Source organism: Cetorhinus maximus, chromosome 9 (assembly GCF_964194155.1).
Source record: "Cetorhinus maximus chromosome 9, sCetMax3.hap1.1, whole genome shotgun sequence".
NCBI lineage: Eukaryota > Metazoa > Chordata > Chondrichthyes > Lamniformes > Cetorhinidae > Cetorhinus > Cetorhinus maximus.
Genome location: NC_135887.1, coordinates 141,045,580 through 141,057,971, shown reverse-complemented (window position 1 = coordinate 141,057,971; position 12,392 = coordinate 141,045,580). Strand labels below are relative to the sequence as shown.

General features: G+C 44.6%; 1 long non-coding RNA gene across 1 annotated transcript; it reads left to right on the top strand.

Moving 5' to 3' along the window:
• The first annotated feature begins 3,264 nt into the window (after positions 1–3,264).
• LOC144684266 (uncharacterized) lies at positions 3,265–11,438 on the top strand. The gene is made up of 3 exons (XR_013577469.1): positions 3,265–3,392; positions 9,377–9,459; positions 11,309–11,438. It is a non-coding gene; the product is annotated as an uncharacterized LOC144684266 (long non-coding RNA).
• The last annotated feature ends 954 nt before the right edge of the window (positions 11,439–12,392 follow it).

Here is a 12,392-nt window from a genome sequence, read left to right as displayed (position 1 = left end):
GAATGGTTGGATGGGCAGCAAAAAATTTGTATCAATTCATTCATTAAGGGCCCTAATAGGCCGCTCAATTATCAGCTGGTGCGCTGCTGCCTCTCGCATGCGCCAGCCAAGCGAAATGTCATGGGAGTGCGCAATGACATTGGGACGCTCGCCTGACATCATCGTAGACTATTTTACTCTTGTTCAGGTTGGGCGCACACCTACCCAACAAGAGAAAAATTCTGCCTTATCTGTAAATCCTCAGGTTTCAGCAGAGGTACATGTAGGTTGCGCTGACTGCACAGATGGTCCTGGCTCATAGACATTCCCAATGTTTTGGAGCCTTTGAGGGCCCTGCCATAGGTTTATCCGACTGCAGGGACAGACGTGGCCACTGGGATATGAGGCAGCACGTGGGGTATTGACTGAGGAGGCAGCAACAAATAAGAAACTGAGTCCTGACTTCAATGTTACCATTCATCATCACCCCTCAGTCGCATTTCCATTTACTGACGATTACTTTGCTTCCGATCAGTGAGGTTAGGGTATCATTCATTCTATTTAAGGTGGAATGCAGAGTGTGCAAGCCATTGGTGATGGCTGATGGCCTGCCTGCATTCGTGTAATTGCCATGTTTGTTGTTCCGTGCAGCTGGTCACTCTATCCATGAAAACATCATGATGAAGTCTGCGACATCAAGCCACTCATACATGAGGCAGACTCCTCCAATCTCTCTTCAATTGTCTACAAAGCATTTGGAATGCCTGCCAGCAGATTCCACACCCTGCTCCAGAATTATCCTCTTCATTGACTGGTCCCAGGGATCGGTATCTGATTCCAGCTGAGCTGAGCTTGGAGAGCCCTGTGCTTGGAGAGTCCTTCAACGTGAATGAGTGCTGTGAAGGTAAAAATGTAAGACATTATCCTCATGCACAGAATCATATTTCAGTGGCTGCAGACATACAAACATATGGATTAAGAGTAGGGGTAGGCTATTCGGCATCTCGAATCTGCTCTGCCATTTGATAAGATCATGGTTGATCTGATTTTGGCCTCAGCCCTGGTTTCCTGTCTGTCCCCCTATACCATTGACTCCCGCATGAATCAAGAATCTATCTAATTCAGCATTAAAAATATTCAATGACCCAGCCTCCATTGCTCTCTGGGGAAGGGAATTTCACAGACTAACGACTCTCTGAGAGGAAAAGAAAATGCTCCTCACCTCCATCTTAAATGGGGGCGCCCTTGTTTTTAAACTGTGTCCCTTAGTCCTAGTCATCTCCCATGAGGGGAAACAACCTTTCAGCTTCCACCCTGTCAAGTTCCCTCAGGATCTTACTTGTTGCAACAAGATCACCTCTCATTCTTCAACCAAGTCCAACCTTTCCTCATAAGATAACCGCTTCATTCTAGGAATCAGTCAACTGAGCCGTCTCTGAACTGCTTCTAATGCAGTTTATGGAGACCAAAAATGTACACAATGCTCCAGATGTGGTCACTAATGCCCTGTATAACTGTAGGAAACTTCCCTACTTTTATATTCCATTCCCCTTGCAATAAATAACAACACTCCATTTGCCTTCCAAATCACTTGCTGAATCTGCATACTAACTTTATTTGTAACTCATGTACCAGGACACCCAGATCCCTCTATACCTCAGGGTTCTGCAATCTCTCTCCATTTAAATAATATGCTGCTTTAATATTCTTCCTGCCAGAGTGGACAAGTTCACATTTGCCCACATTATACTCCATTTGCCACATTCCTGCCTACTCACCTAACCTGCCCATATCCCTTCGCAGGCACCTTAAGTCCTCCTCACAACTTACTTTCCTACTTATCTTTGTGTCATCAGCAAATTTAGCAACCATGCATTTGGTCCGTTCATCCAAGTCATTGATAGAGATTATAAATAGTTGAGGCCCCAGCACTGATCCCTGTGGCAATCCATTAGTTACAGGTTGCCAAACCAAAAATGTCCCATTTATGCCTACTCTCTGCTTCCTGTTTGCTAGCAAAGCCTCTATCCATGATAATATGTTACCCCCTACACCATGAGCTCTTATTTTGCATTGTAACCTTTGATGTGGCAACTAGCAAAATTGGAGTCAATGGGAATCAGGGGGAAAAATCTCCACTGGTTGGAGTCATACCTAGCACAAAGGAAGTTGATTGTGGTTGTTGAAGGTCAATCATCTCAGCTTCAGGACATCACTGCAGGAGTTCCTCAGGGTAGTGTCCTCGGCCTAGCCATCTTCAGCTGTTTCATCAATGACCTTCCTTCCATCATAAGGTCAGAAGTGGGAATGTTCGCTGATGATTGCACAATGTTCAACACCATTTGCGACTCCTCAGATACTGAAGCAGTCCATGTCCAAATGCAGCAAGACCTGGACAATATTCAGGCTTGGGCTGACAAGTGGCAAGTAACATTCGTGCCACACAAGTGCTAGGCAATGACCATGTCCAACAAGAGAGAATCTAACCATTGCCCCTTGACATTCAATGGCATTACCATCACTGAATCCCCCACTGTCAACATTCTGGGGGTTACCATTGACCAGAAACTGAACTGGACTAGCCATATAAATACTTTGGCTACTGTGTAAAGCATTCGTTGAGGAAAAGGATCAAAGAGAAATGTTCCTGAAGTAGAAAGGAATGCTTTCAATTGATCTTTTTGAGCTTCCTCTAAACATAGAGCCATGTACCGTTATAATGACTTCCATAACTGGGGATCTAGTGTTCGTTTTATTTCAGAGTAGGCCTACTTCTTGTTTGATAGGAATGATATACATATATTAAAGTTGTAAGGGCTTTTATGAATCAATCTACCTCCTTAAATAAACTGTGACAGGAAGATTTTTGTAAAAATAAAACATCAGCTCAAGATATTATCTGAATTAGGCCTACACATTAATGGTAGGCTGGAGAGCATTAGGGTGATGATTAAAGTGTTAAGTACGAATTATCCCAACATGTTGTGCATTCACCCTCTGCCTTTCTAACAGGAGTAGATATTGGAGTGTTTGAGTGTTCCACTTAATAAATTTACTTAATAAATGCACTGTTCTGAGATGGGTCCTTCGACCTTGCGCTCTAGGCATGGGACTTAGGCAGACTGTAAAAATACTGTATCTACTTAACATCTGTTTATTTGTACTACTTCAAAATAGGTTACAGAGTAAGCATGCTGCTCCTAGGCATGATTCCAACCTATCTCTCTCTTTCTCTCTCTCTCTCGCGACAGAGAGAGAGTCTAACACATGGCTGACTAATGTCAGTGGTACATCGTGATCTACATTATACAGCAACGTATTCCATCTGTTAATCTTTTACACTCCAGTACAAGTTTCTCAGGTGTCGGGAAACTCAACAATGAAAGGGAGGTAGAAGCAGCTGGTTACCCAAGGTCAGTGAAACATTCAAAACTCCAGGAGGAGCTGGAGCGCATCACCCAGGATCCACAAGTAAGACTTCCGCCTCCCCCAGCTCCAATCATGGGCCTCTGGCCCCAATTCCAAAACGCGGGTCTCCAACCCCAGCTCCATTCGCAGGCCTCTGCCCCCAGCTCCAATCACAGGTCTCTGGCCCCAGCAACAATCACAGGCCTCTGGCCTCAGCTCCAATCACAGGCCTCTGGCCCCAGCAACATTCACAGGCCTCTGGCCTGAGCTCCAATCACAGGCCTCTGGCCCCAGCTCCAATCACAGGCCTCTGGCCCCAGCTACAATCACAGGCCTCTGGCCTCAGCTCCAATAATATGCCTCTGACCCCAGCTCCAATCGTAGGTCTCTGGCTCTAGCTCCAATAACAGGCCTTTACCCCATCTCCAATTGCAGGCATCTCCCCATAACCCTGATAGCAGGCTTCTTCCCTCAGCCCCAGTTTAGGACACTCTCCATTCCCAATTGTGGGACTCTACTGCCAGGGCCTCTCCACCTCTCCTGGCAGCCAGGCTCCTACGGTGCCCACAACCCACCCCGGCCCTGATGAAAGGATTCTTCCCTATCCCTGGGCCTCGTTAACCTCCTGATTACATGTAACCATCCACAAGTGTCCTCAGCTGAGCCCTCCTGTGGATGGTGCTTCCCTTTCCACCTGTCAACAGGGCCCTCTTCCGCGGCTACGTTCGTGGCTGGGAGTCCCTGGAGAGGGAGCACACGGTGTCTGCCGGCACCATCGAGGCCATCCATGTCCAGTGGGCACCGCGGGGGCTGGGGTGCTTTACCGACCCGCTTAATCACATTATGATTTGATGCTTGTAAGTTTCCTATAAACTTTGTCTTTGGTTTTACAGCTGACCTAACTTAGGGGCTGTGTTTATTTTATCCCTTATTTTGTTGATTTAGTTTAATTGTTTGACTCTGAAAGAGTTCCACCTATCAACAAGGCTGCCCATTTGCTTGGCTGCTGGCTGGGTCTCGGAGATAAGAAAGGTAAATGCGGTCCTGCCATTAAGTTCAGCAGGCCTTCATTATCCACAGCCTCACCAGGTTCTTTGGTCATTTTCGACCTGAGCCACACTCTCCTCACCTCCCCATTATATCGGGGCCAGCATCTCTGTTAGAATGCATACTTTAGCTGGAGGGTTTCTGGAGAATGTACTGATGTGAACACTAAGTGAGTATTTATTCCTAATGGATCATGAAAACAAAACCATTTTCTGTCTACACTTACTGCATTTATTGTCAGCTGAATGCTTTTAGCTACACATTTCTGTCAAGTAAATACATTTTGTGCATCAGATACATATAGCTGCTGTCAGTATCGGCCTATGTCAAGTAGGACATTAGCAGAATTAACTGTTGTCCTTCCTTCCCATTCTTTTTTGAAAACACAAGAGTGCGTGTTCTTCATCGATTTCCCTTCATACGGATGATGCTCTGGTGTTTGACTCTCCTTAAATTTGACATCTACAGATTTCACTGGGCTTGATGTGAATGCATGTGTCCAGGTGGGTGTGGGTCAGTGGCAGAGGGCAGAGTGGGGAGGGAGGGGTGAAGGGACATTGAAATTAATTTTAAAGTCCTGATGCTGCAGACAAGCATTTTACCTCCTGGTTTCATTTAGGTGATTGAAGTACAACTTTTTTTTAAACTAGAGCAAACGATCACAGAAACACGGGTTGTACTGAAGTTAATTGGGGTTGAACATTCTGTGCTCTTTCCCAATTTTGGGTGAATTGCACCAAAAAGGAGGTCACTGAAGCAAAGATATCTGACAGGTGGATACCTCGTAAAAAAACATGTGGATTAAACCTATGTTGGGATTAGCTTCAAGCATTGACTGGAATGATTGGATAGACAATTCAAAGATGTTCAGGCACTCAGTCCATAAGGATCTGTATGCTCTTCTGTTTAATAGATTGCCTAGCGATTTTTAGAGCAGAGATTCTTGTTTCTGTTTTTGCTTCACCTTACCCACACGGAGAATGCTCTCAGTGTATCGTGGTGTGGTAAAGTGGAATACCATGTACCTTTGAGTGAATGCAAGTGGACTAACTATATGACAGTACTGACCAATCACTGTACAACACAGGCTACAGGCTAACTGTAAATCTAGAGCTGGAGGTGGTTGTGGGAGCACCACAAGGCTTCAGTGCCCTGCCTTCTGTTGCAGTAAACAATCACAGTTTGTTCTTATGTGGGTCTCTCTCCATTATTGATGGCGAGCATCAACTAACAGGTGTATATGGAAGCGTGGAATTCGAGTTTACTCAACTGGTGAACTCATAGACTCAAGACATAAAACTGGCGACGAGGATGAAAAGAGCAAAAATTGTAAGACCCCTGAGTGAGAATCCACAAGATGGTTGAGCGAAACATCAGAAAGAGAATCAGTACAAATGTTGTAAAACAGTTGGCAGAAAGCAGTGCTGCAGTTTTAAATTTTAAAAAAAGAAAAAAGAAAAAAACCTGCAAAATCACGATCACGGGGATCCTATCAAAACTCAAAAAGAGTGCAAATCCAGCACAGAAACGCTGACAGCTGTAGAGACGGAGTTAGAAAAAAGAAACATTGACTGCTCTTAAAGCGGCAATACATTTAAAGAGGTACAGGCAAGAAAAATGGCTATGGACAGAAAATTATAAGAGACCCCAGAGAGAGAAGGAAACTCTGCGGAAGGCAAAACATGAATCGATTTATGGCAGTCAAGAAAGCTGCGGTAAGCCAAATGTATGAATTCATCATTACCTGGGAAGCTATCAGAAATGCAGTCCCCTTGCAGTTGTTCACAATGCTGCAGTTCAGGTGTGTCCACCCATTCGACCCCATTGGAGATGACTGGTCTCAGTGTGTTGAATGCCTAGTGTTCTTTTTTACCACTAACGATATTGCGGGGGAGGAAAAGATGAGGGTGATTCTTTTGTCCACGTGCAGGAGCAACACATACAGACTGATCCATAGCCACACGTCACCTAGCGCCCGAGACCAGAAGACTTTCAATGAGTTAATGTAAATTGTACAAAACCACCTGAGACCGAAGCCCTCAGTTACTATGCAGCACTTTAAGTTCAATTCAAGGAATAGGCTTTCAGGGGAGGCAATAGCTGACTATTTGCCCATTTTAAAGGCATTAACTGATCATTGCGAATTCGGAATGTCCATTAGTGATATACAAACATAAAAACATAGAAAATAGGAGCAGGAGTAGGCCATTCGGCCCTTCGCGCCTGCTCTGCCATTCATTATGATCATGGCTGATCATCCAACTCAATAGCCTGCTCCCACTTTCTCCCCATATCCTTTGATCCCTTTCGCCCCAAGAGCTATATCTAACTCCTTCTTGAAAATATACAATGTTTTGGCCTCAACTACTTTCTGTGGTAGCGAATTCCACAGGCTCACCATTCTCTGGGTGAAGAAATTTCTCCTCATCTCAGTCCTAAAAGGTCTACCCCATATCCTCAGACTGTGACCCCTGGTTCTGGACTCCCCCACCATCGGGAACATCCTTCCTCCATCTGCACTGTCTAGTCCTGTTAGAAATTTATAGGTTTCTATGAGATCCCCCCTCATTCTTCTGAACTCCAGCAAATATAATCCTAACTGACTCAATCTCTCCTCATATGTCAGTCTCGCCATCCCAGGATTCAGTCTGGTAAACCTTCGCTGCACTCCCTCTATAGCAAAAACATCCTTCCTCAGATAAGGAGACCAAAACTGCACACAATATTCCAGGTGTGGTCTCACCAAGGCCCTCTATAATTGCAGCAAGGCATCCCTAATCCTGTACTCGAATCCTCTCGCTATGAAGGCCAACATACCATGTGCCTTCTTTACCGCCTGCTGCACCTACATACTTACCTTCAGCAACTGGTGCACGAGGACACCCAGGTCTCATTGAGCATTCCCCTCTCTCAAATTATAGCCATTCAGATAATAATTTGCCTTCCTGTTTTTGCTACCAATGTTGAGAGACCGACTGATATGCGGGATTGGAGATAATACTATTCAAAGGTGTTTGCTAGCTGAAGCTAATCTAGACTTCAATAAGGCACTAGAATTAGCTGCAGCCATGGAGAGGGCTGTTAGAAATTCGGAAGCTATAAGAGTTGCACAAAATGGAGCTGTCCATCTGGTGGGGCAGAACAGACCGGCAACAAAAGGCACAAAAACTTTGGACCCCACAGAAAAGTGGGAAACTCCCCCCTATGTACAGATCAGTAAAAAACAGCAGTACCACAGAGAAAACCCAAAAAATGAAGGAGAGAAATGCATCTGGGCATCCAGTGAGCGATCAACAATTCAAACAAGTCAAATGCTTTTTCTGCCACTTCTATGGCCACATAATACGACACTGCAGAGATAGACTGAGGCAGCAATTTAAAGACAAGAGGGGAAATCATGAAATATGCCTCATGGAAGAACCAGAAGAAATAGAATCAGACATCCATTTATTATATAACCTGAAAGTGGGTAGAACCGAGTCAATCCAAGTAGTCATTGCAGTCAATGGACAACCCGTTAAGATGGAAGTTGATACTGGAGCATCGAATGTCCGTCATTGGAGAGCATACATTCAGATCTCTGAATAAAGGAACCCATCCTTTAAAATGAGAAGTTTTGGATATTAAACTGAGAACATGCACGGGTGAAGAAATAAGACCGAAAGGGATATTTCAAGTCAAGGTGTAGTATGAGGAACATCTGAAAAATTACCCCTATTTGTAACATCAGGCAGGGGACCGAGTCTCCTCAGAAGGAACTGGCTGGGAGAGACAAACCTTGAAGGCCCACTAATTTCCCAATTGGATATCAGAAACGCCACTGCAGAAAAAAATGAATGTGCAAAGACCCAATGGGAGAAGCCCGCAGAAGCGTTACATCGGGACAGAGTTCAAGCTGAAGTTAGCATCCTTCGAAAAGAAAAGGAAAACCTATTAAACAACTTGCGTGCGCTACAAAATTCAATCAGCTCCCAATTTGTGCCATTGAAGAAGAAAAGGAAGAGTTAACCTGTCTCCGGCCGAGTTAAGGAATAATTAGCTGAGAATGGGCAACAATATGCGATTCTCCAGGAAACTATTAATGAGAATAGGAAATAACTGAAAGAGCTGAAGCAGCAGCTGCGTAAAAGCCCTGAAGTTTTAAAACTAGAAGGCCGACGTCTCAGAAGAGCTGTCGGAAAAACCAACCATTGAGCTCACTCACATTCAGCTTGTGCCTGAGTCTCGTACAGCCAACAGCAAAATTAAAGTAAAGACCAAGATATGGATCAAGAAAAGGACACACAGGAAGAAAAAAAGCAATTATTGACAACCCTCGAAAAGAAAAACTTTTTTTTTTCTCTCTGCATTGCTTTGTGCTTGTTGCCCTTTACCTGTCTCAGTTTGGAGGGGAGGGGCAGCAGGAGTGAACGTGACCACACCGAGAAGATAGTGAAATCATCAACTGAGGAACCAAATGGATGACTGTCCCCTGAAAAAGAGGTCTTGGAAAAGCCGGCCAAGGTTTTTGAACTGCAACACTCAAAATGCCCGAGAGGCTTGATTTGTAAATAGTTATTAGCGTAAATAGTTCACATGTTATTAAGTTTGTCAGCTATATTTTTTAAGTAAAGGGGGAGGGATGTGGTAAAGTGGAGTACCATGTACCTTTAAAAGAATGCAAGTGGACTAACCATGTGAGAGTACTGACCAATCAATGTACAGCACGGGCTACTGGTTAACTGAAAGTCTAGAGCTGGAGGTGGTTGTGGGAGCACGCAAGGAATTAGTGCTCTGTCTTCTGTTGCAATAAACAACCACAGTTTGTTCTTATGTCAGTCCTTCTCCATTATTGATAGTAAGCATCAACTAATAAGTGTATATGAAGGTGTGCAATTCCAGTGAACTCATGGATTCAAGACATAAAACGTGGCTATTCTTTTTGTTTTGTTGTTTTGGACAGAGGGGAAGTTGCAAGAGGAGGAACAGCAGGAGTATTCTCAATAACCAAGGCAAGCAGCAGAAGGACCTGTTAGAAGATGGAAGGTGAGCAGGCCTGCTCATAGGAATCCTTACTCAATGTACATGGTATCTTGGCTGCATCAATGATCTGAAGCTCTCTGAGGAGGCACTGCTGGGAGGCTGTGGCTCTACAGGCAGCCTGTCACTGGGTTAAGCAGCCCCCTGCATGCAGCACAATGCGATCATTCTAGATGCCTACACAGGGTTGAATGATAAAACATCATCAGTGCTACCCGGATTAGGGAATCTTTGCTTCAGTGAGCTTGATTGAGCTGTCTTTTTTTGGCGCATTTCATCCGAATCCGGTGTAACCAGTGGGAAAAGGCACAGAATGTTCAGCCCAAATTAAATTCAGTCCAATCCGGGTTTTTTTATGTGATCTTTTGCTCTAGTTTTAAAAATGTTGTGCTCGGAGCAGGACCCGCCCATAAACCCCAAGATTTAATCATCAGCGCAATTTCCTCTCATTATGCTTGTTTGTAAACCTTTGACGAGGCTTTAAAAGTTAAGCTGGTTCTTCTGGACACAAGGACACTAAAAGAGCTTTTAAAAGGTTTTGAATAGAATTTTTAATTTACTAAGAAACTGACCACTGCACCTAGCCCCAGATCACAGCGATCTCACTGAGTAACGAAACAGGCTCAAGGGGCTAAATCTCCGACTCAAGTTTCTCTACCTGCCAATAAGATTCACAAATGGTTCTGTATATTTTTAAAAGCCATTTTCAGTAATTTTAACTCAGGTTACTTATAGTTGGCAGGTTAACACTGTGATAAAAAGATTAGCTATTGTGAGAAACCCAGTTACAGCTATATTATTCTAGCTTTACCAAGTTACCATTGCTAAATATATCAAGAAATATTGTTAAGGCAGCCTTAACATTATATTTTAATACTCTGTCCAATCGCAGTGGTTCATGGCAGATTTTGCGTTTGCTGATATGCAAATGAGCTTAAGCAACAGGAGGGAAAAAATCTCAAAACAGAAGTAATTTGTGTCCTTTTTCAAATTTCTTTCTGGGATGTGGGTGTCACTGGCAAGGCCAGCATTTATTGTTTGCATCCAAAGCAGAAACATGGGGATGAATTTCCCTAGCACCTTGGAGATGGCTTTGGAAGCAGGACTGGGAGCAAAATTAAAGGGCCTCGTGTTGGGGAGCCTCCAACAAGTATCCCCACCCCTGAGTGATCTGACTGGAGGTGGGGTCTGACCAGCACCAGCTATCTACCCAGCAGCAGCAGCACTGGTGGGTAGGTAGTGAAGATCAATTAAATGCCCACTTGATGCCCCTGGGATCTTCCTGATGGTGTATGGGCCTCTGTTGCCTGGAAGTGACCTCCCAGCTGCAGTCTGCTGGGGCTATCAATGCCCCCTTGAAATCTCATATCCCCTTTCCTGGACCGTGAGAAACAGAGGGCTTCAGCTGCAGGTTATCTGGGGAGGAGCTGCCCCTCCACAATGATGGTCTAGAAGCTATGGCCGTACCCTTATAACAATTTAAGAAGTCCTCAAAGGGCCAAAGCATCTTGAGGTATCCTCTCAGCCTCCTGCCTACGTCAGCAGCGTCTACCTCTCCTAGAGTGGGTGCCAGCAGCCTAAACCCTTGGATGCTGCAACTGGACCTCCTGTATGCACAGCCTGCCCACCATCCCAATTGGACATGGCTCCCAGAGAAGGCCTGTTAATTGGCCATCTCTGGGAACATCAGCAGGCGACTGAGACTCGGGCACCATCGGGGTTAGGGCCAGCAAATGGTCCCCACATCAGGGTCCCGCCACCTGCCAGAAAATTCAGCTCTGTACCTATGTATGTTTATGGGTGTGTTCTATTTATATCTTCATGAAGGCATATGTCTCATTATATTTTCTTTCAGTGCCACAGTTTGTGTATTCTAGATTGGTGTCATGAGTCACAGCTCGAGGGTACCCTTGATCTTCCAGACGCCATCAGTCTAGTCTTGAAATTCTATTACATAATTTGCTGACAACTGTAAAATAAATGTGTTGTGGCAGCCCCCAGGATTCCTGGCATTCTTCTGTATGCTCAGTTCTCGCACTCTCACTGAGGTAAAAGATTGAGAGTTCAAATTCCACTCCAGAGACTTCAGTACGTATTCCAGGCTGACAGTTCCGTGCAGTGCTAAGGGAACGCTGCAGTTTCAGGAGTGTCGTCTTTCAGATGAGATGTTAATCTGAGGCTATTCCTTCTTTAAGACATTGCTTAAAACCAACTTCTTAAATCAAACTTCATCAGGAATTGTTGCCTTCCCTTAAACCCCACAGACATCCCAGTCACAAATATCTTTTCATTTATTTAGTCCCATTGTAGAGTGTAGAACAGTAGCTTTGTCTCTAAGCTCTGTTAGTTGTCCTGTTTCACATTCCCATTTGAGTTCATAGGCCAATCAATAACTTACAGTGCGTTGCTCCCAATGCGGTTTCCTCTACATTGGAGAGACCAAACGCAGACTGGGTGACCGCTTTGCAGAACACCTTCGGTCTGTCCGCAAGCATTACCCAGACCTCCCTGTGGCTTGCCATTTCAACACTCCACCCTGCTCTCATGCCCACATGTCCGTCCTTGGCTTGCTGCATTGTTTCAGTGAAGCTCAACGCAAACTGGAAAAACAGCACCTCATCTTCCGACTAGGCACTTTACAGCCTTCCGGGCTGAATATTGAGTTCAACGATTTTAGATCATGAACTCTCTCCTCCATCCTCACCCCCTTTCCAATTCTCCCCCCCCCACCTTTTTTTTCCAATAATATTTATAGATTTTTCTTTTCCCACCTACTTCCATTATTTTTAAATGTATTTCTATCCATTGTTTTATCTCTACCTTTTAGCCTTTTTTGATTCCTTCACCCCACCCCACCTCCACTAGGGCTATCTGTACCTTGCTCGTCCTGCTTTCTACCCTTAATTAGCACGTTCCTTAGATAATATCACCACCTTCAA